General features: G+C 43.7%; 1 protein-coding gene across 1 annotated transcript in view; it reads left to right on the forward strand.

Annotated features, from left to right (window-relative positions):
* MAP6 (microtubule associated protein 6) overlaps window positions 1-16553 on the forward strand; it is a 78419-nt gene that overhangs the window by 12912 nt on the left and 48954 nt on the right. The gene's annotated exons all lie outside the window — the stretch shown is intronic.

Here is a 16553-nt window from a genome sequence, read left to right on the forward strand (position 1 = left end):
TATATATCTTTGGGCAAATTACTTACCCCATCTTCTCTGATTTTGTTTCCTCATTGGTAAAATAGAACCAATAATTCCTACCTTGAAAAGTTGTTGAAAGACTAAACATTCCATTAAGTCTGCGAGTCTCTTACCTGTCTTATTTGCCATTGCACCCCCAGCACCAGGCTTAGTGCATGGTATTAATAGATATTAACTGAACTAATGAATGAATGATGTATGTACAGTGCTTAGCATAGTTCCTAGTCCCTAGTAAGCACTCATTAGGTAGCCACTATCCTCCTTGTCATTATCCCCAGTGGGTTTGAGGTCTGCTTGGCTAATATAAAGAGGTAATTTTGCACTTCTGTGTGTACATGTTCTGAATTTCTGGGAAGAGAGCCATGAAATGTTCAGATAAAAGATTCTCTATGAGTATTTTTAGTCGGCTTGGAGGGTCAGGGAAGACTTCAGACAGGAGGGTAGCATCTGAGCTAGGCCTTGGAAGATCAGTCTGATTTCAGTCGGCAAAGCAATCAGGGAGGCAGGGAGTGGCATATTCCAGGCCCAATGGACAGCTGGCGCATGGAGAGCTGTGGGGCAGCCGCAGATACTCAGGTATGACAAGTGTTCCAAGTGTGAGGAGTGACATGGCAGGACACAGTGTGGAAAGGCCTAGGTCAGTGATCAGCAAACCCTCTGTGAAGGGACAGATAGTACATATGTTAGGCTTTGTCAGCTCTTAAATATTATATAAAAGAGAGAACAAATTTCCTAAAAGTTTTATTGATGAAATTACTGTATAATAATAATTGAATGCAAATCTTTTGTAATAAAGGTCTACTAATGAGAAGAATAGATTTTTAGGGGAGTAATATTTGCTGAAATGGGATTAAAAATTAGCATTCCCTTTCATCATGTTGATTGCAAATATTTACCTGCAAAACCCTTCTCAGCTCATGGCTGAACAAAAACAGGTAGAGGGGCAGATTTGACTCATAGACCAGAGTTTGCCAATCTCTGATCTGTATTATTGAGGACAGAATACTGTGATAACAAGTTTCAGACTCTGTATTTAACTAGCAAATGACCTCTTGAACAGAGTGCCTGAGAATACTCGGTTTGACTGTGCCTTATTAAAGCACATCATTTATTCTTCCCAAGCGACATAGTCACTCTCTTGTTTCCTGACAGCTGAAAGCAACAAGGCACTGATGTATGTGTGAGAGTTTCTTTGTCTTCATACATAATGGGTAACCAACCCGTCTCTCGTGACAACCAAGGATACAAGGTACAGGAGCCGTCATTGTGAAATAATGTTAGTTTCTGGCTGCTATGACCATTTTGTGTGGGGTTTCCCCTGGAGCTGGAACAAGGCTTAAAAAGAAAAAAGGGGCAAGGAATATGTGGTATTAAAAGGTGCATGCAGCCATACTTCACTTGTCTATGATTCAGCACCTAAGGAAAGCATGGAAGAGAGCTCTACCAGGAGAGGGTTGTTATGACTCCTCAAACAAGCCCTGACCCAGCATTTCTCCAGAGTCTGCCAAAGGCTGGCTGTGAACTGGAGAGAGACTGGGTGTTTCTAGCTGCTGAGAATCTAATCTAACACCATTCTCTCGGGGAGCGTTTAACACATCATAAAAGTCCTAAGCCAGACCACATTTGTGAGAAGGAGATACTTTATAAGTGCTTCTTTCATCTCTATCTAAATGGAAGGATTTTAGTACAGAGTATTACTTTGTGAATGAACAATTTTAATTCAATTCAATTCAGTCTTTATAGGGTGTCCCCCAAAATGTATACACACACTATGAATAATTATAAAGGCAGTGTTTATTAAAATACCTCTCATTTTCAAAATGGAACTATTGGCTGTTAAAGTGTATACCCTGTGATTTTTTGGGGGGACACCCTGTATTTGTTGAGTACTTCCTATGAAGACACTGAGTTAAGCTCTCGGGATTTGACGGTAAAGTCCGTGTTTGGGAGATCCTGATTTACTCTGTGTTCATTCCTACTTTAATAATAAGGATAAATGTGATGATGAAAGATGATGGCAATGATGATGATGCTGATGGAGGAAAAAGAGGAGGAAGTAGGAGAAGATGATGCAGCAGCAGAAGCATGTATGCTTTTAACCAAGAAAGGTCTTCAGGGTTGGGGGTGGTAGAAGAGGGGAGGATTCTGAAGAAAAAGTGAAGAACCAAAGAGAAATTAGTAATCATAGTTACTGATCTGGTAGCCATGGTGCAGTGGGTCAACCAAACATCTTGGCATCAGATAAACTTCAGTTCAAATCCCAGCCTTTTTATTTATATAACCTTGGTAAAGTTATCTCAAGTCTCTGAGCTTCAACTTCCTTTTCCAGAAAATGGGGAAATATTATATATATATAATATATATATATATATATATATATATATATATATATATATCATATGTTGTGTGGATGTGAAAATGCATTGTAAACATTAATGCCCTTGCAGTTGTAATTATAAATATTAATACTAATAAATGAGCATGGAATCCAAATGCATACCAGTTTAGGTACCAGGAGAGCAGTCACCCAGAACAGGCTGTGAACTAAGTTCTTGGATTACAGCTATGAACAAGGCAAAGTTCTTTGTGGAATGAGCAGTGTAATGATAGATACGGTGTTACATGCATGCCAATGGCTCGTTATTAAATACAGCTGTGATGAATTTTAGGCAGGGAAAGTACAAGGTGCTAACAGAGCCTTTAATGGGAGCTGACAAGCCTAACCTAGACCAGGAGTTGGAGCTCTCCTCTGAAGAAGTGGCATTTGACATCGATGTAGAGAATCAAATAAAGGCCAAGAGGGACTCTGGTGGCGAGGGAGAAGAAGGGCATTTACCACAAAGAGAATGTAGTAGAGAAATGAGAGACCAAGAAAGAGGAAATATGAAGATTAGTGGAGCCATTTTAGGAAAACACAAGATGAGCTGAATGATCCAAGAGGCTGTAGACTGACAACAGGTGAAGAGAAAACAAAATGGCCAGACACTGAGAAAACCACTAAAAGAGATTCAGTGGGTGGGAGGAATTACCGTATTTTTCCATATATAGGATGCTATTTTTTTCTAAAATTGTTAGACTGAAAATCGAGGGGTGTCTTATACACAGAAGTCAGTCGAGGAGGGAGCTTTGCAGGTGCGTAGCTGCCCATACCTGTCAAACAGGCTTCCTCCAATCATGAGCCTTATTGTTACTGACGCCAGCTGATGCCGTAATTGGAAGTGGAGATGGAGGCGGAGAGTGTGACCAGAGCATTCTGAGCCCATAAAGATGTCAAAGATAAATACCGGTAAGCAATTGTCTTACTCTGTAAAATTCAAACTGAATGTAATCAGCTGTGCAAAAGAGCATGGAAATAGAGCTGCAGAGAGACCATTTGTACCTCCTCCCACTGAGTGTATGATCAGACAGTGGAGAAAACAGGAAGAACAACACCTTAAGATGCCAAAAAAGGAGAAGGCCTTAAGAGGAAAACCCAGCAATATGTTTAAAATATTGATTTATTAATTTTGGGTTGGCAAAGTTGGGGGGGCGGCGGGGGGGGGGGGGAGGGAGGCGTGGCGCATCTTATACTACATGGAAAAATACAGTAAGCTGGAATTAGAGTGGACCTGAAACCAGAAAAAAGACAAAGGGAGTGAAAACCCCAAGAATCAGCACTAAAGACTTCAGATCGCAAAAGCTTAGTGAGACCTAGAGCTCTAGCTAGTTATGAATCTAATAAGTAAGCTGTATGTCATATGGTGAGACTACATACATAGATTTTTAAAAACAATTTATACCTTAAATACTCTATATATACTATAATCAAGTAATTTATTCTGTGTTTGGCTTGAAAGAATATATATTTGGTTGTGGGACACAAGGAGATTTGAGGGAGATGGGACAGACCACAAAGGGGAAAATGCTATAGTCTTAAGGGAATAGACACAGACTTTGGGAAAGAACTGCCCTGACCCCCATTCTCTCGGGCGGTAATGGTGGAAGAATCTAGCCATAAACTTCCTGTTCAAAAGTATCAACTTACCCAGATAAGTAATGTTTTCAGCTAATTCACACCCATCAGCATCGTGGAAATATTTGACTGTTTCCTGGTTATTGGCACCTAGCACATATGTCTGACCAGGAGCTAGTGAGAGAAACAGAGGTAACACCATGGTGACCTATCTGCTTTGGAACTTGAGAAATGCGTCCCCAAAGGAAAAATAATCATAGTAAAAGTAGAGTCTGCAGCCCTGCCCTGGCGGGTGGCGCAGTTGGTTGGAGTGTCATCCCTTACACCAAAAGGTTTCAGGTTTGATTCCTGGTCAGGACCCATACCTAGGTTACAAGTTCTATCCCTGATCGAATGCATACAGGAGGCAACTGATTGATGCTGCTCTCTCACATTGATGTTTCTCTCTTTCTCCAAAATTAATAGAAACATAGCCTCAGATGAGGATTAAAAATAGAACAAAAACAAGTCTGCTATCTATCCTATATGTATAATATGATCATCTGTTAGCGTATCCTATACCCAACCTTGTGGCCTGATTATTGAATGGTATCATTAGGATGATGAAGTAACATCTTAAAGAGGATGGTCAATATACAATTAGGAAAACATAGACCCTAAAAAGCTCAATAAAATATACTAATACTGGAAAAAGAAAAGAGCACATGTGCTTTCATTTATTCAATTCCTGCCTACCTAGAGGAGGATGATTTTCGGGAACTAATTCCAACCAAATTCAAAATGTGAACATTTAGATGCATATGCATCCATCCCAGCTTGATGCAGAGCTCAAAGGGAAATTCTTAAATAACGGACACTTGTGAAAAACAACCCAGAAAAAACTATGTAGTCTTGAAATTTTGTTAGAAATCATTTGTTAAATAAAAAGAATTTCTATACAAACAAACAAACCAGTGGCATTTGAGCTAAGACCAGAAGGACAGAGATGAGCCGTGATATCTGCTCCATCTCCTGTGTGACCCTGGACAAGCTTCCCTTCTGGCTTCATTTTCCTCACCTATCACTAGGGCTTCGGCCCAGGCCCCTCTCACTCAACCACACTCCAGGATCCCCTTAGAAACCCCAGTGCATGATGCCAAAGATCGTGTGTGTTTCAGGTTGCTGCAGATAACACAGGGTAGATAGAAGAGGGAGCGTGAGCACTGAAGAGGGAGTTCATGGCCAAGGAGTCCGTTTATCCATTTGATACTGCCTCCGCTCTCGTCTAAATATCTGGTGGTACCTTGTCTGAGAAATCTTCAAAGCACTTTTCTTTCTTTTTTCTTTTTTTTAGAACTTTAAAAGATATTCTACAAAGAATAGCATAACATCCATATTCTTAATTTAAAGTTTTAATACATTTTCTTCTGGTGCTAAAACATTTCCCCTGTCCCACAGTAAAGTTCCTTTTGCCCACCTGGCCCAGACCCATTCTGCCCCTCCCTCTGCCCCACAGGAGGTTGTCATAATGTTGGTGTGCATACCTCTTTATCCATAAGCTACAGGAGGCATTGCTGTATGTGTGTATATGATTACTTACACCATGTCCAACACTATGTAGCATTCTGTGACTTTTTGTCACTTGACATTATATATCTTTTTTATTTCTTACCCTCACCCGAGGATATGTTTATTGATTTGAGAGGAAGAGGAAGGGGGGAAGGAGGAGGGAGAGAGAGAGAAACACTGATGTGACAGAGAAACATCAATCATTTGCCTCCCATAGGCACCCCGACTGGATAGCAAACCTGCAACCGTTTTGGTGTATGGGATGACACTAACCAACTGAGCCACCCAGCCAGGACTCAACATTATATATCTTGGAAAAATAGAAACAGGCATACATAAACCCCCATTCGTATACAGTGCCTCCTTTTTATTGCCTGTATAATCTGCCAATATATGAATATGTCACATAATTATCTTTATTTATATTTAGGGTTTCCTAATTTGTAACTATCACAAGTAATGCAACAGTGAATATCCATATACATGTCTTATAAATAAATAGGTTCAAGAGTTAAGAGTGAGATTGTTGGATCTTGACTTATTCACATTTCACTGGATATTGGAACATTTTTCTTTTTACTGACTGACTCATTTACTAGTATACTTCAACTAGTAGTGTATAAAAGTATCCTTTTTTCTTACAATGTCAGTTATAATTTTCTGTGTTTCATAGTGTGGTAATGATATATTTTTAAATTCTTATTTCCCCGATTTTTAGTGAAATTAAGGTTTTCATGTGTTTATTGACATTTTGCATTCCTTTTCTGTGGATTGCATATTCGGACGCTATGCCTATGGTCCTATTAGGGCAAGCATGTCACACTCCGGCCCGCAGGCCGCATGCCTCGTTTATTTGGCCCGTGTTAGCCTTTGAGCTTGACATGCTTGTATTAGGGTGATATCTTTTTTTATTGAGCTACATTGATTCTGATTCCTAATCTTTTCATCTTGTGGCTTGTCTTTTACCTTTGTTTATAGTGTCTTTTGTCACACAGCAATTTCTTATTTCAGTATATTCAGTGTGTTTAGTCCTTGCCTTTATGGCTTATGATTTTTTATTCCCAATTTAAGAAATACTTTACTATCCTGACGTGGTAGACGCTTTTTTTATATATATTCTTCTGATGGTTACAAGGTTTATTTTTTCACATTTAGGTTTGTGATACACCAGGAATTCATTTTTATGCATAGTGTGAAATAGGGATGCGTTTTCATGTTCTATGTAGAAAGCCAATGGTTCCACATCCATTTGTTTGACAGGTCATTCTTGTCCCCTGATTTAAAAAGCTCCCTCTATCTTATAGCAAGTTCCCTCTTTTGTGTGGATCTGTTTCCGGGCTCTCTATTTAGTTGCACTGTCCTGCTGTCTATTCCTAACAAATACCTGGATACCTAATTGTGATAGCCTTGTATTAGGTTTTGATTTTTAACAGGGCAGGCTCCTCTTTGGTTGATCTTTTTTAGAATTGTCTTGGTCTTTCTTAGACATTTACTCTTCCGTATTTAGTTTGGGCTGAATTTTCAGCTGCCACAAAAATTATTATTGAGATGTTGAATTGGCTTGGGTTAAAGTAATGGATTAATCAGAAAATTGATATCTTTATAATATTGAACCTTTCATTGTATAAACAAGCTATGTCATTCCATTACTCAGGTCTTTGTTTATATCTTTCAAAAAGGTCCCTTTTCTCCCATCCCCACCCCCTCTGCCCCCAGATGTTTTCTAGATTTTGTTGCTGTTATGAATGAGATTTTTTGGGTTGTCTCTTCTGATTGGTTGCTGGTGATGTATGGACAGCGTATAGACAGGGCGTGCCATGATGCTGCGGTGTAGTCAGCGAGGTTCCAGGAAATGGAGGTCGAGAGGTAAGGGTCGTGCATTCCAGATGCCCCAAACAGCATGTCCAAAGGCTTGAGGTGTGAGACACCAAGCACAGGAAACAGGGGTGGTGTAAGAGGCCTTGGCATAGACTTCCTGCCAGGGAATGGCAGGGATACGACTAGAAATGTGGGCACTGTGGGCACAGTGGATGTGTTGGGTACGGTTCGGCTTATGGAGTTTACCGGCAGGAAGTGGAGTCACTGTTCTTCGCTCTCTCTGAATCAAACAGTTGAATAATTGCTAAGCCCTTTGGCTTATCTAACTGGGCTTTTGGCTGACCATCTAGGTTAGTGGTTCTCAACCTTGGCTGCACATTAGAATCACCTGGGAATCTTTTTAAAATCCTGATTTCTGGGCCTCATCCTCCGCAAATTCTGTTTCTTTGTTATGGGGTGAGGCCACATTAGTAACAAAGAAACAGAATTTCTGGAGGATGAGGCCCAGAAATCAGGATCTTAAAAAGATGATTCTAATGTGCAGCCAAGGTTGAGAACCACTGATCTAGGTTCTTGTTACTCAAAGTGTGTGGTCCACGGACCTACAGCATCACCCTCACCTGGGAGCTAATCAGAAGTACAGCATCTCAGGCACTAGCCTGGGCACACTAAGTCAGGCTGCACCTTAACAAGACCCAGGAGCACTGTAAAGTCTGAGAATACCTGAGCTAGGGAAGGTTTTCTCTCAAGTGGACTCTAGACCACCTGCCTTGGAGTCACATGGAGTGCTTGCTTACAGTGCGGATTCCTGGGCCCCATCCAGACTCCTGGGTCCTACCCCAGACTTCCTGAATCTGAATTTTTAAAGTCGAACCCAGGAACCTGAATTTTCAGGATGCTTCTGAGGCTATTCGCATGCACACCAATTGTCCACATGAATCCCCAAAAAACTTGGCCCAAGCAGTCATGTTTGAGTTGGGTCAGAAAAACTGAACTCCTTAAACTGGCCTGGTAAATCATTTCTTTCCCTTTGTATGCAAAGCGCTTCACAAGTTATTGTCTCCAAGAGGTGCTCAATAAAGATAAGCCATTGATGTCTATTTGTGATATTTGAAAGGCTATGAGTCCCTTGTCAAGGGCAGGATCTAAGAAAGGGTGTGTGTGTGTTTGTGTGATGTGTTGGGGAAGGGGTGAACAGAAAGATGCAGGGTGATGGATAACTCAGAGGTCCCCTCAGCCTGTTCCCTGACCAGTGCTGGTGACCATCTGCTCAGAGCTGCCGCCTGTCTGGGAGTCAGGGGTATCCATGGGAACCAGTATGGAGGTTGCCAAGAGGACTCCATGGCTACCAGCCAGAAGGGAGAATGGAAATCAAGTGGAACCAAAAGTGACAGACTGGTGTGTGTTTAATGGAGTGCGAGGCAGTCAGCTGTGAGAGCAAGGATGGGCATGAGCACAGCCAGCCTACCGTCCAGGCACTCAGAGGAAACCTCCAGAAAACACTGGCTCGCACAGCTGCGCCCACAAGGACCACTTGAGGCCATTTGAACAGCACTGTAGCATTTCTGTCTTTTTCCCTCCCTTCCCCCTTCCCTCTCTCCCTCCCTCCTTTAAAAGAAATTCAGTTTTTTAAAAAAGTACAATTTAGTAGAAAAGTAGATAATGAAGATTTTAGTCACCTCAAATCCCACCACTCATAAGCAGATGCTTCAATTTTGGTGTTAGTTCATCTTTTTCTCTATACATATTGTTATATGGCTGACACCATGCATTGCCAGTACTGTATTCATTCCACTTTTCTACAAAGTTCTTTTGAGTAAGGCATTTAGTTTTGAGAAAAACACGGGATTTTGTGTGACATGCCCCCTGCATTTGCATCCTGAATCTGCCTGATTGAAAATGAGTAACTGAGCCTGGCCGGTGTAGCTCAGTGGTTGAGCATTGACCTATGAACCAGGAGGTCATGGTTTGATTCTGCGTCAGGGCACGTGCCGGGGCTGCAGGCTCAACCCCCAGTGCGGGGCATGGAGGACGCAGCTGATCAATGATTCTCCTCATCAATGTTTCTCTCTCTCTCTCTCCCTCTCTCTTCCTCTCTGACATAAATAAGAATATATTTTTTTTAAAAATGAGTAACTGAGGCCAACGAGACAGATTGATCCAAAGCTGATATTCCTGAGTAAACGCTCGTGTGCCATCTCAGCTAGCAGTGCCCATTTCAGTCGTTTCACCAGCGTTCGAATTGGTATTTCTTGGGTATTTAAGCAACGTTGGTCAGACCGGTGCCTAAAGAAAAAATGCTTCCAATAGGGAGAAAAGCATGAGGGGTTGCTTTGCTTAGATATCTCTGGACAGAGCATTGGGATTTGAAATGCTGTTGACCCTAGAATGTGACATAATGGGGTAAGACGCATAGATCTGGATCATTTCTCTGTTTTACTGGTGCAACCAGAGGCCTTATTGTTCCTGTTGCCCCCAGAGCACTTATGCCCCAGTGGCAGGTGCTGCATCCTTAAGTGACCAGTTGTGTTTGAGGGGAAAGTGAGTATCACCAGCCGAAATGTGCAAACCTGTTGGGGAGACCAAGATGCCATTTCAATCGGTGTTTCTCAGATGGAGTCACTGTTTACTCCAGTTCTTTTTCTGATCAGCTCACCCAGTTCTGCATGATCTTGAGCTGTAACAGGGCTAGCCGGGATGTGGGAGGGAGCTGCAGCAGATGAGGGCTTAATAAGGGCCTCCTTAGTGTATTTTAATTTTTCTCAAGGCATTACAAACCCCTATTTACATCAGTTAAATTATTGCTTATTGTTCCAACACATGGATGTAGCACATTTTATTTAACCATTCTCCTATTATCGGACATTTTACTTGCTTCCAACTTTTCACTATTAATTCAAAACATCATAATGAATGTCATTTTTTCCCTCCCGCCCTTCCCTCCATCCTTCCTTCTTTTCCCTCCTCTCCTCTCCTCTCTCTCTCTCCTCTCTCGCCTCTCCTCTCCTCTCCTCTCCTCTCCTCTCCTCTCCTCTCCTCTCCTCTCCTCTCCTCTCCCCTCCCCTCCCCTCCCCTCCCCTCCCCTTCCTTCCTTTCCCTTCCCTTCCTTTCCTTTCCCTTCCCTTCCCTTCCTTTCCCTTCCTCTCTCTCTCTCTCTCTCTCTCTCTCTTCTTTCTTTTCATCTTTCTTTTCCTCTTTCCCATTTCAAAGCCTTAAATCCAGTGGCAGTTTGGTGACCCGAGGGAGTTTGAGAAGTAATCTGTTTTGACCTCGCATTTTACAGATGTGACAGCTGAAGCTGACAGCTGCATTTGTGATTTGCCTATGAGTGGCACACAGAGGTGGGCTTCAGAGCAGGGAATTGAATCTGAATATTTTTGGACTCCTGATCCAGTGCTCTCTTCTCTCTCACCAAGCAGCCCTCAGCTCCATCCTTCTGTTTTGCTTGCTCACATATTTCACATCTCATCATTTAAAAGTATTGTAAAGTTCGCTCATTCAAGACACTATAAATAGCTGAGTTTATTTTATTGGATGTGTTTCTGCCCTTTTAAATATTTCTGTCCTTTTAAATGTTTGTTTATGAGTCACTACTGTCTGTTTTTATGGCAAACTGGAGAGGAGGAACTGTGTCGTTTTCCACTCAGCATCAGTAACTACTTTCCTTGCATGATTGAAGGGAGCCTGTGATCACCCAACCACTCATATGGTCCACCATCCACTTTTACACCTTTGCTTGAGAAAAACAACATAAGCTTGGGAGCAGCTTAAAAATCAACTCAAAATTCTATACCTCCCCCCAAAGTGAACACAGTTATTGATAGAAGGCTTTAAGTTTCTTGACTAACTTTTTAAATTCAACAAATATTTTTGAACACCCACAAGTAAACAAGACACTGAGTTCATCTAATAACTGTTCAGAGAGAGAACGGGCCTGTCTTCAGTTTGTTTCTGCTGTAGTAGCGGAGGCTGCTTTGCCATGTGGGCTTTGTTATCAGGTATGGGAAGCCAGCAGGTCAGGCCCACTGCCACTGAAAGGACACTTATTCTCAAGAGGAAGGGACAGGTCACCCCATGCCAAGCAGGGCCACCTGGGGAAGCTCCAGGATTGGTCAGAAGGCAGGAGTGACAGAAAATGTGGGGGGAAAGGCCTTCATTGTGGCTTTTCCAGGAAGAAATGGGTGAGGCAGGCTAAGCAGTTTAAGGGTTGGCTAGTTTGAATATACTCAGTGGGCTCTGGGGCCTGGGGGCTGTCTGTAGTTGTCTGATGCAATGCGCTGGGATGATTAGGGCAAGAGAATAGAGAGCCCAATAGAGGAGGTGGTGTATGGTCATTGGATTGGTTGGTTTGCATGTGAAAGAAACCATTACTGTCTTTAGGAATGGCTAGCCCTGGGGTAAGGGTGGGGTCAGTTTCCCCAGGGTCAGTGAGGCCACAGATGCCAAAACACCAGAATAAAAAGATGCTTATTAATGCAGAGATGAGGCAGACACTTAATCTAGCAGCGTAGAAGGTGGAAAGCTGCAAGGAACAAAGAAGCACACTTTGGGTGCTAAGAGGAAGAGATCATTTCAATACTTGATCTGACAAAGACTTAATGGAAGAAATGGCTTTTCAGCGGGGCGGGGTAAGGAGAGGGAGTCCCAGCTTCCTTCCTCCAGTGGCTGGCAAGTTGCCCACCGTGGGCCAATGACTGAAACCCTCTGAGCAATATTTATTCTGTTTATATCCCAGAGTTGTCGTGCAGATCAAGCAAATCCCTCCGTGCTTGTCTCCTAGGACACAATTCATGGGCCTGCATCAGAACCGCATGAGTGCTGGTTTAAAGTGCAGTTCTGGGACCCAGAATCAGACTCTGAGGCTGGGGCCCAGGGGTCTGCCTTTAACAAGCCCCTCACTCCCACTGCAGCTGGAGAGCAGCCGAGAGAAGTCAATACTGGTCACAGTCAGACTCTAAAGGGTAAAATACTCACCAAGTGTAAAGAGATCTTTCTGTACTTCCTAAAGCGTAGCCTTCACCACTCTTCAGGCTCTGACTGGTGTGCATATCCGCTCCTTCATCAGGAATTACGTCTGGGTTGCCTGCCGCAGGTAGCATTAGCCGAGCCAGGTATGAAACACATGGGCAGCAGAGAGATCCACCCCAAGCCCTGCCTCCCGCTGCTCCGCTGTCCTGTCCGAGGCCAGCCGCTGGGGAGGAAGGTTACAGATGCCCCCACAGCCTCTGGAAGGAGGCACCGAGCAGCCTCGTCCTCCTCCTGCCAGCGGGCTCCGCTCAGCGTCAGCGGGGCCTCTGACACAGCTGTGTGATTACAAACTCCATGTTTATCCCCATGGGTTCCTATTTTTACCTCAGTTTTTAAAAATAGGCACTGACAGGCTAACCGAAAGTCGTTTTGGCACTTTAAAGGGAAAACATATGGGTAAGAATCATTGAATAATTGCTAAGTCCTCTGGCCTCGCCTAACTGGGCTTTTTGGCACGCAGACGCTTTCCCACCCGGTGGGGATTGAAGGGGTCAAGGGGAGTGACTCGGAGGAAGCACCGCTCTTTGCCCTTGGCGTTGATGGTTTTAATCCTCCCGGAAGACCTCCAAGGCACATTTCCCCCATTTTACTTCAATAAAGTGAGGCTCCATGTATTCAGTCCCTCGCCAAGGCTTCCGGGGAGGGAGGGTGGGTGAGGTTTCCAGAAAGCTGTGTTCCAGTGCAGAAGCCCCTTGCTCTCCCTCCGAACGGCCTCGAAGAAGATGCTGGATCCCCAGGGGGAGGTTAAAAGCCTGGTTCCAGCGGATTGCTTTTATAGAAACCTTGGTGATGTATCTCTCCTTTTAGGAACTGGAAAACATTCCGTTTACTGCCCTCCGTTGAGATCATTCTTACCAGATCTCTGACACAGCCCCATCCTGGCTGCTTATTTTGCTCCACATTTTCTTTCCCACTCGTCTAGTGATCCTGCAGTAATTATTATGTTGGTAATTACCTCATTAGTAGTTTGGTGTGAGAAAGCTCAGTGAAAGACTAATAAAAGGGCATCTCTTTATAGCTACAAGATGACAAATAGAGTTTTAATAGCCCCTAAACCCTCATTAAAAGAAAAGGGAGACTTTTGAAGTGCCAGTGTATCTCTTCATCAATACATGTTCCTCAGAAGAGTCCAAGTCTTCCCTGTGGTTTGAAGAGCCCATTTCTGGGTGAGTGACGGCATTCTGAAGGCTCTAGGACAGAAGAGCAGCAGCAACCACGACCGGCTTCACCCACCCACGGCTCCCCTGCCCAGGGCTTCATAAAGCTGGAAAGGACACATGGCCTGACAGGGAGCAGGGTCCCAGTTGTTGGTCCCCAGCTCCAGCACCTCAATGTCCCTTCTACTGAAACTGTTGCAGAATTGACAAGGTGACCAGAAAATACACGGAGAGTACTTGGAGATACAGGAGAAACCCATTTATTTTCAGATGTTTTGCATGTACTAGTACAGTGACTCAGGGGAGACTGTTTCTCTCCAAATCCTGAGCAAACCAATATGGAGGAAGCTCTCCCTTTATATCCTTTGGTTTCTTTGTCCCCCAAATATGGATGGGACTTCTGGACCTTTCGCAGGCTTTGCAAAAAGCCCCATGTGTTGGGATGGGGGCCGTGAGACCACACCTAAAGGCCTGGCCTGGTACCAGTGCTGATAACCCCCTCCAGGGGTTGTGTATTGTTCATGGTTTATGGCCTTGGTAAAATGTATTTAGGTAAATGGGTCTTGTAAGACCAGATTGTGGAGAAAGGGGCAGTGACTTAATTATAGGCTATCAAGAATGTGCATTAGGTTACTGGCTCAGATTCAGATTGCTAGCCCCCCAAAAATGTCTTATTTTCCCCATCAAAACCAGGTCGGAAGCCCCGAGGCAGAAACGGTGTCCTGAACAGCCTACCTGGCCCAGCTCTTGACAGGAGGAGTGGAGACATGTAATCAGGGCTTCTCAGCACGCAGTCCTGGCTCCCCTCCATTGGGCTTCCCTGACTGTCATGCACCCCCTTGTTCCCTACCCTCCAGGGCCCTGACCACAGCCACACGTCGGGGGTCTTTGTGGAATTTGCCTTCTCCATTTTGGGCATGAAAAGCCCTCTGCTTCCCATCTTTGGTGATTTCTTAATCATCGAAAGTCAACTCATGTCCTCTTCTACATTTCTGTCCCCTCTCTCATAAGGTAGAGTAAATCCTGTCATTTGTTTGCCCTTAGGACTTTTTACAGACTTCCTGTGTAATATCATTCATTCAGCAAATAGTTTTTCTTAAAAAAAAAGTTTTCGGAGAAACCAAGATGGCAGCATAGGTAAACACCGGGGATTGCTGCCTTGCACAACCACATCAAAAATACAACTAAAAGACAGAACGGACATCATCCAGAACCACAGGAAGGCTGGCTGAGTGGAAATTCTACAACTAGAAGGAAAGAGAAAAGCATACCGAGACTCAGAGGAGGTGCGGTGCAGAAGTAAAATACAGAGGTACAGAGGCGCATGCAGAGAGGGTTGGCTGCTGAGGACACAGTTGTCTTTTTCAATCGGGAGGGAGTCTCAAGCTCTGAGCTCCAGTTCTGGGCGAGTCTCTGGGGACCCAAGCTCATACGGGAGAAACTAGACTGTCTGGCATTGGTCAGAACTCTTTCTCTCCGGGGTGCTTGCAGTGATTGCCAGGACACTGAGAAGCAGGGCCTCTGAGGGCAGGACTGATGATCCCCTGGGACCCTGCCCTGCCCAAGCCATGGAGGCTTTTGCATATGAAAGGCCTGGCCCTTTGCAATCTGATAATTACCTAACAAACTGCAGCTGGCTGAAGGCCCCAGGGCAACTTGCATTGCGTCACAGCTGGCTCCTGCTGGATAGCCTCAGGCAGAAGCTAGGTTAGCACCTCCTTAGAGATCCAGGAGCCAGTGTGCCTGGTGGTCAGAGTGGGACCATCTAGATTGCAGCTCCTCGGATTCATAAAGGACACACTCAGGGGGCAGACTCAGTGAGCACCAAAGCCCCTTTGAAGCAAGTCTTGCCCTGGAGGGGTGTCTCCAGCACAGAAGTTCTCCCACTGCAGACAGCTGATTCTCACAGCCAATTGGCTTGGAGGTCAATCCCTCCCAGTGTTACCTAGAACAATCAAGGCTTAACTACAAGAAGACTGTGCACAAAGCCCACAAGGGGGTGCACCAAGAGGGTCTACCTCAGGTAATTGGGGAGGCTGAGCCACTGGGCCCTATAGGACACCTAGTACAGAAAGCCACTCTATCGACACAGCGAAGAATAAAAAAATGAGGAGACAAAGAAAAAGGACACAAATGACAGAAATGGAGGAAAGCAAACTACTGGATATAGAGTTCAAAACCAAAGGTTTTTCAAGAATTTTCTAGAAACCGCTGATAAACTTAATGAGACCCTCAAGAAATCTAATGAGACCCTCGAGGTTGTGATAAAAAACCAACTAGAAATTAAGCATACACGGACTGAAATAAAGAATATTATACAGACTCCCAACAGCAGACTAGAGGATTGCAAGAATCAAGTCAATGATTTGAAATATGAAGAAGCAAAAAACACCCAACCGGAAAAGCAAAATGAAAAAAGAATCCAAAAATATGAAGATAGTGTAAGGAACCTCTGGGACAGCTTCAAGCATACCAACATCCGAATTATAGAGGTGCCAGAAGATGAGAGAGAGCAAGATATTGAAAACCTATTTGAAGAAATAATGACAGAAAACTTCCCCTACCTGGTGAAAGAAATAGACATACAAGTCCAGGAAGCACAGAGAACCCCAAACAAAAGGAATCCAAAGAGGACCACACCAAGACACATCATACTTAAAATGCCAAGAGCAAAAGACAAAGAGAGAATCTTAAAAGCAGCAAGAGAAAGACAGTCAGTTACCTACAAGGGAGTACCCATACGACTGTCAGCTGATTTCTCAACAGAAACTTGGCAGGCCAGAAGGGAGTGACAAGAAATATTCAAAGTGATGAATGCCAAGAACCTACAACCAAGATTACTTTTTACAGCAAAGCTATCATTCAGAATTGAAGGTCGGATAAAGAACTTCACAGATAAGAAAAAGCTAAAGGAGTTCATCACAACCAAACCAGTATTATCTAAAATGCTGAAAGGTATCCTTTAAGAAGATGAAGAAGAAGAAAATGGTAAAGATACAAACTATGAACAACAAATACACATCTATCAA

The sequence above is a fragment of the Myotis myotis genome, unplaced genomic scaffold (assembly GCF_014108235.1).
Source record: "Myotis myotis isolate mMyoMyo1 unplaced genomic scaffold, mMyoMyo1.p scaffold_m19_p_10, whole genome shotgun sequence".
Taxonomy (NCBI): domain Eukaryota; kingdom Metazoa; phylum Chordata; class Mammalia; order Chiroptera; family Vespertilionidae; genus Myotis; species Myotis myotis.